The sequence below is a fragment of the Brienomyrus brachyistius genome, chromosome 9 (genome assembly GCF_023856365.1).
Source record: "Brienomyrus brachyistius isolate T26 chromosome 9, BBRACH_0.4, whole genome shotgun sequence".
NCBI classification, from domain to species: domain Eukaryota; kingdom Metazoa; phylum Chordata; class Actinopteri; order Osteoglossiformes; family Mormyridae; genus Brienomyrus; species Brienomyrus brachyistius.
In genome coordinates this window covers 6,769,721-6,778,482 of record NC_064541.1, presented here as the reverse complement: position 1 = coordinate 6,778,482, position 8,762 = coordinate 6,769,721, and the positions used below count along the sequence as shown (strand labels likewise).

The 8,762-nt window shown below is 44.9% G+C and overlaps 1 protein-coding gene across 1 annotated transcript in view; it reads right to left on the bottom strand.

The window, feature by feature from the left end:
* Nucleotides 1-6,263: 6,263 nt before the first annotated feature.
* LOC125749630 (transcriptional repressor scratch 1-like) overlaps nucleotides 6,264-8,762 on the bottom strand; it is a 63,803-nt gene continuing 61,304 nt past the window's right edge. Inside the window, exons 3-5 of the transcript XR_007399971.1 lie at nucleotides 7,186-7,258; nucleotides 6,992-7,094; nucleotides 6,264-6,695 (exon numbers count right to left, since the gene is read on the bottom strand). The gene's annotated coding sequence lies outside the window, so the exon portion shown is untranslated. The remainder of the gene's footprint in view (nucleotides 6,696-6,991; nucleotides 7,095-7,185; nucleotides 7,259-8,762) is intronic.

Sequence of the window (8,762 nt, the reverse complement as noted above, 5' to 3'; positions counted from 1 at the left end):
CAGCTGAATCCTAGATTCCTAAATTGGGAAAGATTCTGGAATTCTGAAAATAATTATATCTCAGCTCTAAATTGCGGAAAATGTAACATAGCCTAATTGGTTTCGAAATGATTAGTGCAGCAAAACGCTAATATAAGGAGAGATGTTGGACGCCGGAGCTGCAGCTGATAGATCACCGGTGTTCATGGTGCCTATAAGAAAAAGGATGGAGGACGCCTCTATGGCACGTTCCCGGTGTGTGGTTTTGGGACCTGGCATGTAGTGCGTGATGCCCGTAGCCTGGCGAGGGGCTTAGGGCACCTCTCAGCTTTTGCTTTTTGAACTGTTGGCTGTGTTTGCCAGTTAATGAGACTTTGGTTTCTGGACCGAAACTTTTCTTCTGATTAGACAGCGAGGATGGGAGCGGGACCTCAAACCCTTCACAGGGCAGTAATTAATCTAATTAGGGGGATTCTGGGGATGGGGATCTGCAGTTCTTAAGTCCTCAGGAAGCCATAAAGCAGAATGTGTGAACTATGAGGTATTCCTCAAGCCCAGTGCTTTAAAGGGCCTGAAATGTTACTAATATGTATACAAAATACAATCGTTTGTACACCATTAGTGATCAAAATGGCAATATTTTACAATATATTATATTCTCAGAAAAAACATCAACTTTAGCTTGCCGGTGGTATCTATCTGTCTGTCCATCCATCCATCCATTTTCTGTAACCGCCTTCCCTATTCTGGGTCGCGGGGGGTCCGCAGCCTATCCTGGAAGCTATGCTTGCACAAGCCAGGGAACACCCAGGACGGGGGCCAACCCATCACACGGCACCCTCACATGCCATTTGCTCACGCAAGCACACCTACGGGTAGTCTGATAACTCCAATTAGCCTCAGCATGTGTTTGGAATTAGTGGGGGGGCAAAGTACCTGGAGGAAACCCCACGACAACACAGGGAGATCATGCAAACTCCACACACATGGAGCTATGGCGGAGACTCGAACCCGGGTCCCAGAGGTGTGAGGCAACAGTGCTAACCACTGCATGCTGGCTGGTAGTACTTAAAAATATAATCACGATTCTTAAAAATCTTAGCTGAAATGGTAAATACTGGCCCGTATTATCGCTTGGCATAAGTGATGACATCAAATCTATTTGGGAAGGTTTACAGTGAGTTTAGTTTTTAATTACTGTTGCCTTTAATCTGAAATGCTGTGCAGTCATGAGACACGGCAGTGTAAATGAATCGATTTCAACGTTGGCTTATACAGAGATACAGGGATTTTGTTTAGTTCCCATCTTTTTATTGATAAAGGACTTGCGGTTGTGTGATAGTCTTCTATATGGACAGCACATGTCTGTATATGCTGACCTCCTGAAACTTTAACATTTCACCCCTGCTGGTGTCCCTGTACTAGATACCAGCTGGAGCCAGCACTGTGTATTTTTTTTGACTGTACAGCTGGCATTCAGGGCTGCCATGACAACAACACTGCATTGCTGTGGCTTTCGAACTTCACTGTACCTACAGCCCATCTAGGTCGCTGTGGTCAGGATGCCAGGAGTGTAACCCTCTCCAAAGGGCCTAAAATCACAATTGTTTCTTGTTTACACTCTGGCCTTTCAGTGGTGGAAGGGATTTCTCCACAAAATCCCCCTTTCTCTTGAAAACCCAGTTCAAGCTGCAGTTTAGCTCAACAATCCTGCAAGCATGTGGCTTTTCTTTTGTTATTTCGAGATTAGCACTTTGCATATATTATTCACTATGTGGTTTGGTCCAGCGTTGTTACATTTCTGATTTTTAAATCTTATTTTTATTTTTATATTATTTTCAATTTTCATTTGAAATCTAGATTTGGTTTTCTGTTCAATTTTATTAGTTTTTTTTTTTTTATTTGAAACCTATTATTTTATTTTTATATTTTTTGTCTGAGCTTAACTTTTAGCAATTTTATTTCTGGTGATACACATTTTATGTGTCTAATCTTTAGAGAAAACACACAGTGCATATTATTTTCTAATGTTCCCAAAATAGACAAAACATGTTTCAGGCATTACTAATGGTAATTAATGATAAATAAATAAAGCTAAATAGTATTTAAAATGGTATTAGAAAGGTTATATGTGTTTACAGTTAGATTTGGAATGCTATCTTATAGTTTTAGCTTTCGTTAATGATAATTGTGATTAGTTTGACATCATCACACTGACTCACTGTATGCTAGATCTCACACCACTTTGTGCATGACTGACTGTGTGTTTGGTGTCACATCACTTTGTGTAAATGACTGACTGTGTGTTTGGTGTCACATCACTTTGTGTAAATGACTGACTGTGTGTTTGGTGTCACATCACTTTGTATATATGACTCACTGTGTGTTTAGTTTGACATGATCACTGTATATTTCACTCACTGTGTGTTTGGTTTGACATCATCATAATGTAAATGACTGACTGTGTGTTTGGTCTCACATTACTTTATGTATATGACTGACTGTGTGTTTGGTCTCACATCATTTTATATATATGACTGGTTTCACATCACTTTGTGCATATGACTCACTGTGTGTTTTATCTCACGTCACTTAGCTTATATGACTCCCTGGTTTGATATACTAATTTTGTATTGTAGGAACTTCTACTATTTAAAATTCCCATGTTTCTCTCCCATTTGCAAGCGCAAAAGTTGAAAGAAGGTGGACATGCCCAGGGGCAGAGAGAACTGGAGAGAAATGAAAGACACATATTATTGTGTGCCTGACCTGTGTTTGCTGCCTCTTCTCTTTTTCCACACCCGACCTCCACAGTTTTGACCCCAAACGCTTTGCTGTGTTTTGCTTTTTGCTCCAAACATGTTTGCGAGTTTTGGTGCAGCCAGGTAGAAGCTCAATTTGATGTTTAGGGCATTACGGAGGATGCAACGATATACTATTACTGTACATCACTGCAGTGGTTACCTGCTCCACTACGAACATACCAGTGAGTCCAAGTCTTAGCCGGTCTGTCAGCAGCGGCAGCTCTCCATCATATCGGAATTAACTGTCATTGTTCTGGTGCCCAACTGTCTCTCCCACTTGGTTGGTGGGGACTCTGCACTTGGGGATTGATTTTGCTCAAAAGGCAGTCAAGCAAGAGAACTGTCCGGAGGTACAGGTTTATAGGATGGTGGTATTCTGTCATACTCCCTTCTGTGATTGTGATGCCACTGTCTTGTCTGATGTCTCGACTGGACTGGCAAGACCTGTCATCCTGTTGCGTGACCTGTCGTCCTGTTGCATGATCTGTCGTCCTGTTATGTGACCTGTCGTCCTGTTGTGTGACCTGTCGTCCTGTTATGTCACCTGTCGTCCTGCTGTGTGACCTGTTGTCCTGTTGCGTGACCTGTCATCCTGCTGTTTGACCTGTCGTCCTGTTGCGTAACCTGTCGTCCTGTTGTGTGACCTGTCGTCCTGTTGCGTGACCTGTCGTCCTGTTATGTGACCTGTCGTCCTGTTGCGTGACCTGTCGTCCTGTTATGTGACCTGTCGTCCTGTTGCGTGACCTGTCGTCCTGTTGCATGACCTGTCGTCCTGTTGCATGACCTGTCGTCCTGTTATGTGACCTGTCGTCCTGTTGCATGACCTGTCGTCCTGTTGCATGACCTGTCGTCCTGTTGTGTGACCTGTCGTCCTGTTATGTGACCTGTCGTCCTGGCCACTTAGTATAGCACAGCTTCCCCGCAGGTTTGGTCTGTCTGTTGGGTCTGTATGTATTTATGAATTCTATGGGGGGGCAGGCGTAGGCACTACTACTGTTTAGGCACAATTCACACACTCCCTAACCCATGTTCATATTCACAGACTGAGAGAGGGTGCACATGCCCCGGGGGGGGAAGAGAATTGGAGAGAAATAAAATATGTTGTTTTTGCACCTGACCTGCACTTGCTGCTTTATTTCCCACCCCCCCTCCACCGTAGACACACACACACACATATATTTTGCCTATAGTACCATCTGAAAACAATCCACAATGAAATTCACATTTGATTCTTCTAATTCTTATAACTTGTATCGATGGCCTTCATCAATGCCCTTTAAATTCCCTATTTTTGTAAAGCATGTCTGACATACATAAGTGCAATGTAAACACATACTCTTGCCTGAAAAGAGCATCTACTCCCTCCCAATAATAGTGTTCCACTGAGCTGTCGTAAACACGAAATACACATCTCAACTTCTCCGGCTGTTCTGCTGAAGACGTGAAGGGAAACGCCAACAGGCAGCGAGGGAAGCCAAACGTGAGCATGATGCCTGCATATATCCAGCAGGTAACAGGAGAAACATTGGCTAATGTTTTAGATACCTTCTGCTTAGCAGGAACCAGGTGACCTTTGAGCTTCTGGAGAGAGATTTAAGCAGCAGCCTCTGTAATGGAGGCAGCCGAAACAGAGGCAGACCCTCTATGGAGCCAGGAGACAGGACCCAGTTAGATAAAGCCTGCGGACTTTGGGGGTTGGAGGGGGGGAGTTAGCATGTGAAATCAGGCACATCGCCCATGCCGGCCGTGACCACAGCCCGCCTCTGCTCAAAGGAACAGCTATGCAGATGAGAGGCATGAGAGGTATGGTTACCACGGCACCGAACGACAAAAACACAAGCCGATGAAATTAAATACGAACAAAGCTAACAGACTAATTACGTGAGAGGACAACAGCAGTGAACGGAGGGAAAATAGCACTCTCTAACATCCGTTTATAAAAGCAGCACGTATAGCACAGAGGCATGGCAGTTAAGCATCTTCCGTTTCTATGAATTGTTTCGGATATTAGCATTCTGACACTTGGGAGATGGCAAAACCTGCTTTAGAATTTATTAACTCATTGAATTGCTTAGCTGTTAGTTTTGTCGGTAGTGACCATTCTTTCCATGAATACAGTTGGGTTTTTTTTAGTTTAAGTATCTTCCTCAAGGGTACAGGAGGAACCTGCCCTTAAGAACACATGTCCCTGTTGTGCTATGCTCCCTGCACACAGGAAATATGTTATTATATTGGTTTATAACCAAGGCAGTCATTTACACTAATTAATGTTATAGCCTCTACTGGAAGCCGTGGGGTTCTAGTGCTCCAGAGGCCTGCGATGCGTCGTCTTTGTCAGGGACCAAATGAGACGTGTTGCTCAGATAGTAAAAGCCTTCAGCTGTGAAGAAGCTTCAACCAGGTCAGAGAGAATCACTGCTTAGGCTCCCGGCTGTGCACCGACGGCCGCTGGCCAACCATAAAGGCAGCGGAGTGAAAAGACCAGCTCCAGCAAGAGCACCGCGAAGCCGCCTCGCTAATTAGGACATTCTTTAATTACGCCGTCCCAGTGAAGGAGAACGCTGCGGTGGCATTTTCACATAACCATGGAAATGCTTCAGGAACCTTTAAAAAACATTAAACTGGTGTTGCTCGTTATGAATAATTAAAGCGTGGTCAGCTGTTATTGTACCTTTAATTCATGGAGCTGTATTTGAGAACTGGTGCACAGAGAAAGACATTTTATTGTGGTTCTGAGCTTCTGATAAAAACACAACGTAGAACCGAACCGATACTCTGGGCTGGAAGTGCTGGATCCAGCCCGCCTCGTGCATCTGGGAGCGCAGTGGTAGGAACCTGAAGGTGCTCAGTGTTTCATTTGCTTATGAATTGCATGGGCCTGCTTTCCTCAGGAAGGATCTTGGTTCTATGGATCACAAGCCAAACGGCATTGAACTAATGTCACATCTCTTGGGTCATGGCTGTGAGTTGGCCTGGTTCTGTCCTTCGTTTACCGGCAGGGTTATCGTGACATGTGTTACTCCTTGATGTCTCTCCTGGGTACATGGAGTGCTTAGAAGGAGTCTTATGAATTAGTCCGCAAAAAGACGCAGAGGGATTTTATGGAACCCAAATAAATGGAGCGCCCTCTTGCTGAGATCCCCTCGGGGTTCTCCGATCGGCCAATATGCTGCAAGATGGCGTTCAAAAACGGCAATCATGTAATTAATAGAGCCGGTCTCGTTTACTTAGCATTACGTGGCTGGCCTGGGGAGGGTCTGGTGCTCCACATGTTCATGGTTCCCGACACTCCGTCGGGTGGGTGGGCTTTACCGGGGAGGGAGGGAGGGGTGTGGATCATCCACCTGTCTTCAATACCTGTGAAATGTGTGTGATTCACCAGCAGAGTTCAGTCACACCAGTGCAACCTGTACTCACAATACTCCTGACAAGAAATCACATGAAGTTCAAAGGCGAATCCTTCGCAGCGTCAGGTGGAATAATTTCTGAGTGATGGAGATGATGCCTGCAGTGTATTAACAGTGGGGATGGGGGGGGCATCTATCATTAGAGGGACAGAGGTCTCGTAAGAAGACGGACTATCAAAGTCATGCTTTATCGCCGAGGTTACCCCCCCGGGAGGCCTATTCACGCAGTGGCATTATAGATGGGGGGAGTGGGGGAGGCAGGGATGCAGAGTGCCGAGGAAAACTCACAGCTGCGTTTCCTCACAGAGGTACTGAGAGCTCACGCCGCACGGCCCTTTTTATCTCTGGTTTTTGTTGTTTTCCTGCCATCCGCTGGACGGACAGCTTTCGCAGCCCTCTGCCTGTCTGGAAGCTCTCTGGGAGAAGCGAGCTGCCAGGCTGCGCCGTTTTGATGTATTGATGCCCGGGACGATCCAAGAAAGCAGAGTGCCTCGGGTTTCTCTTGCTGAGGGATGGAGTGTTTAACAGTTCACAGGATGGTTACAGATTATGTCATGGGAAGGATTCTGACACATTTGTGCCTCGATACGTGCAGTAATAAGTGTGTTCTTCTGAGAACTCTTATGTAATTCTTAAATAGAAGATAACATCTCTGAGAATTTTCAAAGGCTACCCTTTGTTTTTGGGGGTTTTTTTTCTTAAAATGACAGAAACACAATTATCAACAATAAAATTGTGAGACAGACAGATGCTGATATAAGCTGCACATCTGAATTTGTGTGTAATTTGTATAAAAAGTACCCTTGTACTTTCGAGCTGCCGGTCGTCGGTCTTGATTCTCGGCTGTAGATCTTGATGTATAGCAGGGCGTATCGTCTCAGTTGTTGTCACGTCCGGGTCTTGGCTGCAGGTCAAAAGTTACAGCTGGAGTCACCCTCCTACCCTTGCCCCGCCCCCCCCACAGAGACATTTACATAATCGGCCTTGATGAGCACCTGTTTGGTGACTTTCACAGTCTCCCTGTCGCTCTCTCCCGGACTTCTCACTGCATGCGCCGCTTCCGCGTGGCTGCGGGGGGAGAGGCAGCCCTCTGACACACAGGCCACAAGAGCATGGGGACAAGCAGCGAGAATTTGTGAGAGTCCTCCCCCCCGAATGACAGCACAGGAGCATCCAGGATGTTCGGAAGATGCTACATGTGGTGGGTGAGGCTTCCTGGCAGATGCCACAGCCCAGCCTCATGCCAGTGACACGCAGATGGCCTGACACTCACTCACATCACTGACAATGTCACCAGCATCACTCCAGCTGTGTCACCGGGGGGGGGGGGGATGAAGGAACAGGAAATTGAGGAAAAATATTACGGCTGATCCTCACTTCCCTGATTCTCACATTTCCTTTCATCTAGATTTTGGACGCCTGTATCTTCAAGCTGGAATTAAGAACTTTTATCGGTTGGAATGTTGCGTATGAACTTTTAACCCCATAAACAGCACCCGAAAGTGTGGACGACAGTGAAACCCTACACAGACACAAGCTCGCTAACAAAGCACACTCTCCGCCAGCAGAGAGATCTGTAACGCTGATGTTACACAGGCACTAAACTCGCGCCAGCATTATAAATACACACCCCTCTCCTGTGAGAGATGAACGCATCACATACAGCTGTGTGCAGCACAGGGACAAGGACGCATGCTGGTGACCTGAAGTTCCAGCAGATGGCCTTGTGGTGGCGTCCTTGAGCAACCTGCAGCTCTCTGGTAAAAGATGCAAATGTGCGAACAGGTGATTCAGAAAACATTAGCTAAGCCACAAAATCACGAGCTGAGACAGGCTGTCAGGTACTTACAAGAACATTTCAAGATCTGTGAAGCTCCTTTGTAACTGATTACAAGGAAATATTAAATGTATCTGTAAGACCATATATGGGAGACATAATTATAGACAAACATCCTGGTTTGTATACTGCTGCAGTAAAATAATTGAACATGACAAATACACTGTAACCGACAGAATTTTTACAAAGGAATGAAAATCATCAGCTTTTACTGCCTCATGACAAAGGCTACAGAGTATCTAATTCAGATGTTGGATATAAATCCACTAAAAGGATTTAACATTCTAAATGTTTCAATGTAACTTTTTTTCTCTGTATGAATTGCTCAGTAGTTGGATTAAAAAATGATCTATATACACGCTGTCAAGTAATACAAAAGGCAACACAGATTAATTTTATAATACATGGCTTTAAAAAACTATTTGGATTAATGAGGCATCAAAATATAAACCTCCCATGAAGTTTACATCGAGCGAAAAAAAATTATCCAGAAGTCAAATATTAAATAGTTCAGACAAACAGCTCCAGTAAACTACTCCAGTCGTATAAGCAGTGTTGAATTAATTTGAGTTCAGTAAAAGCAAATGTAAATAACCCACTATCCCTAGCACTGTGATGTTCAGTGTGGCTGCGTAGAGAAGAGCAGCGTTCTAAGCCCAGCAGAGCTGTGCAGGCAGCTCTGTAAGATGATGCAGGAAAACTTGTTGACGAAAAAATAGGGACAGTGAAAAGAAA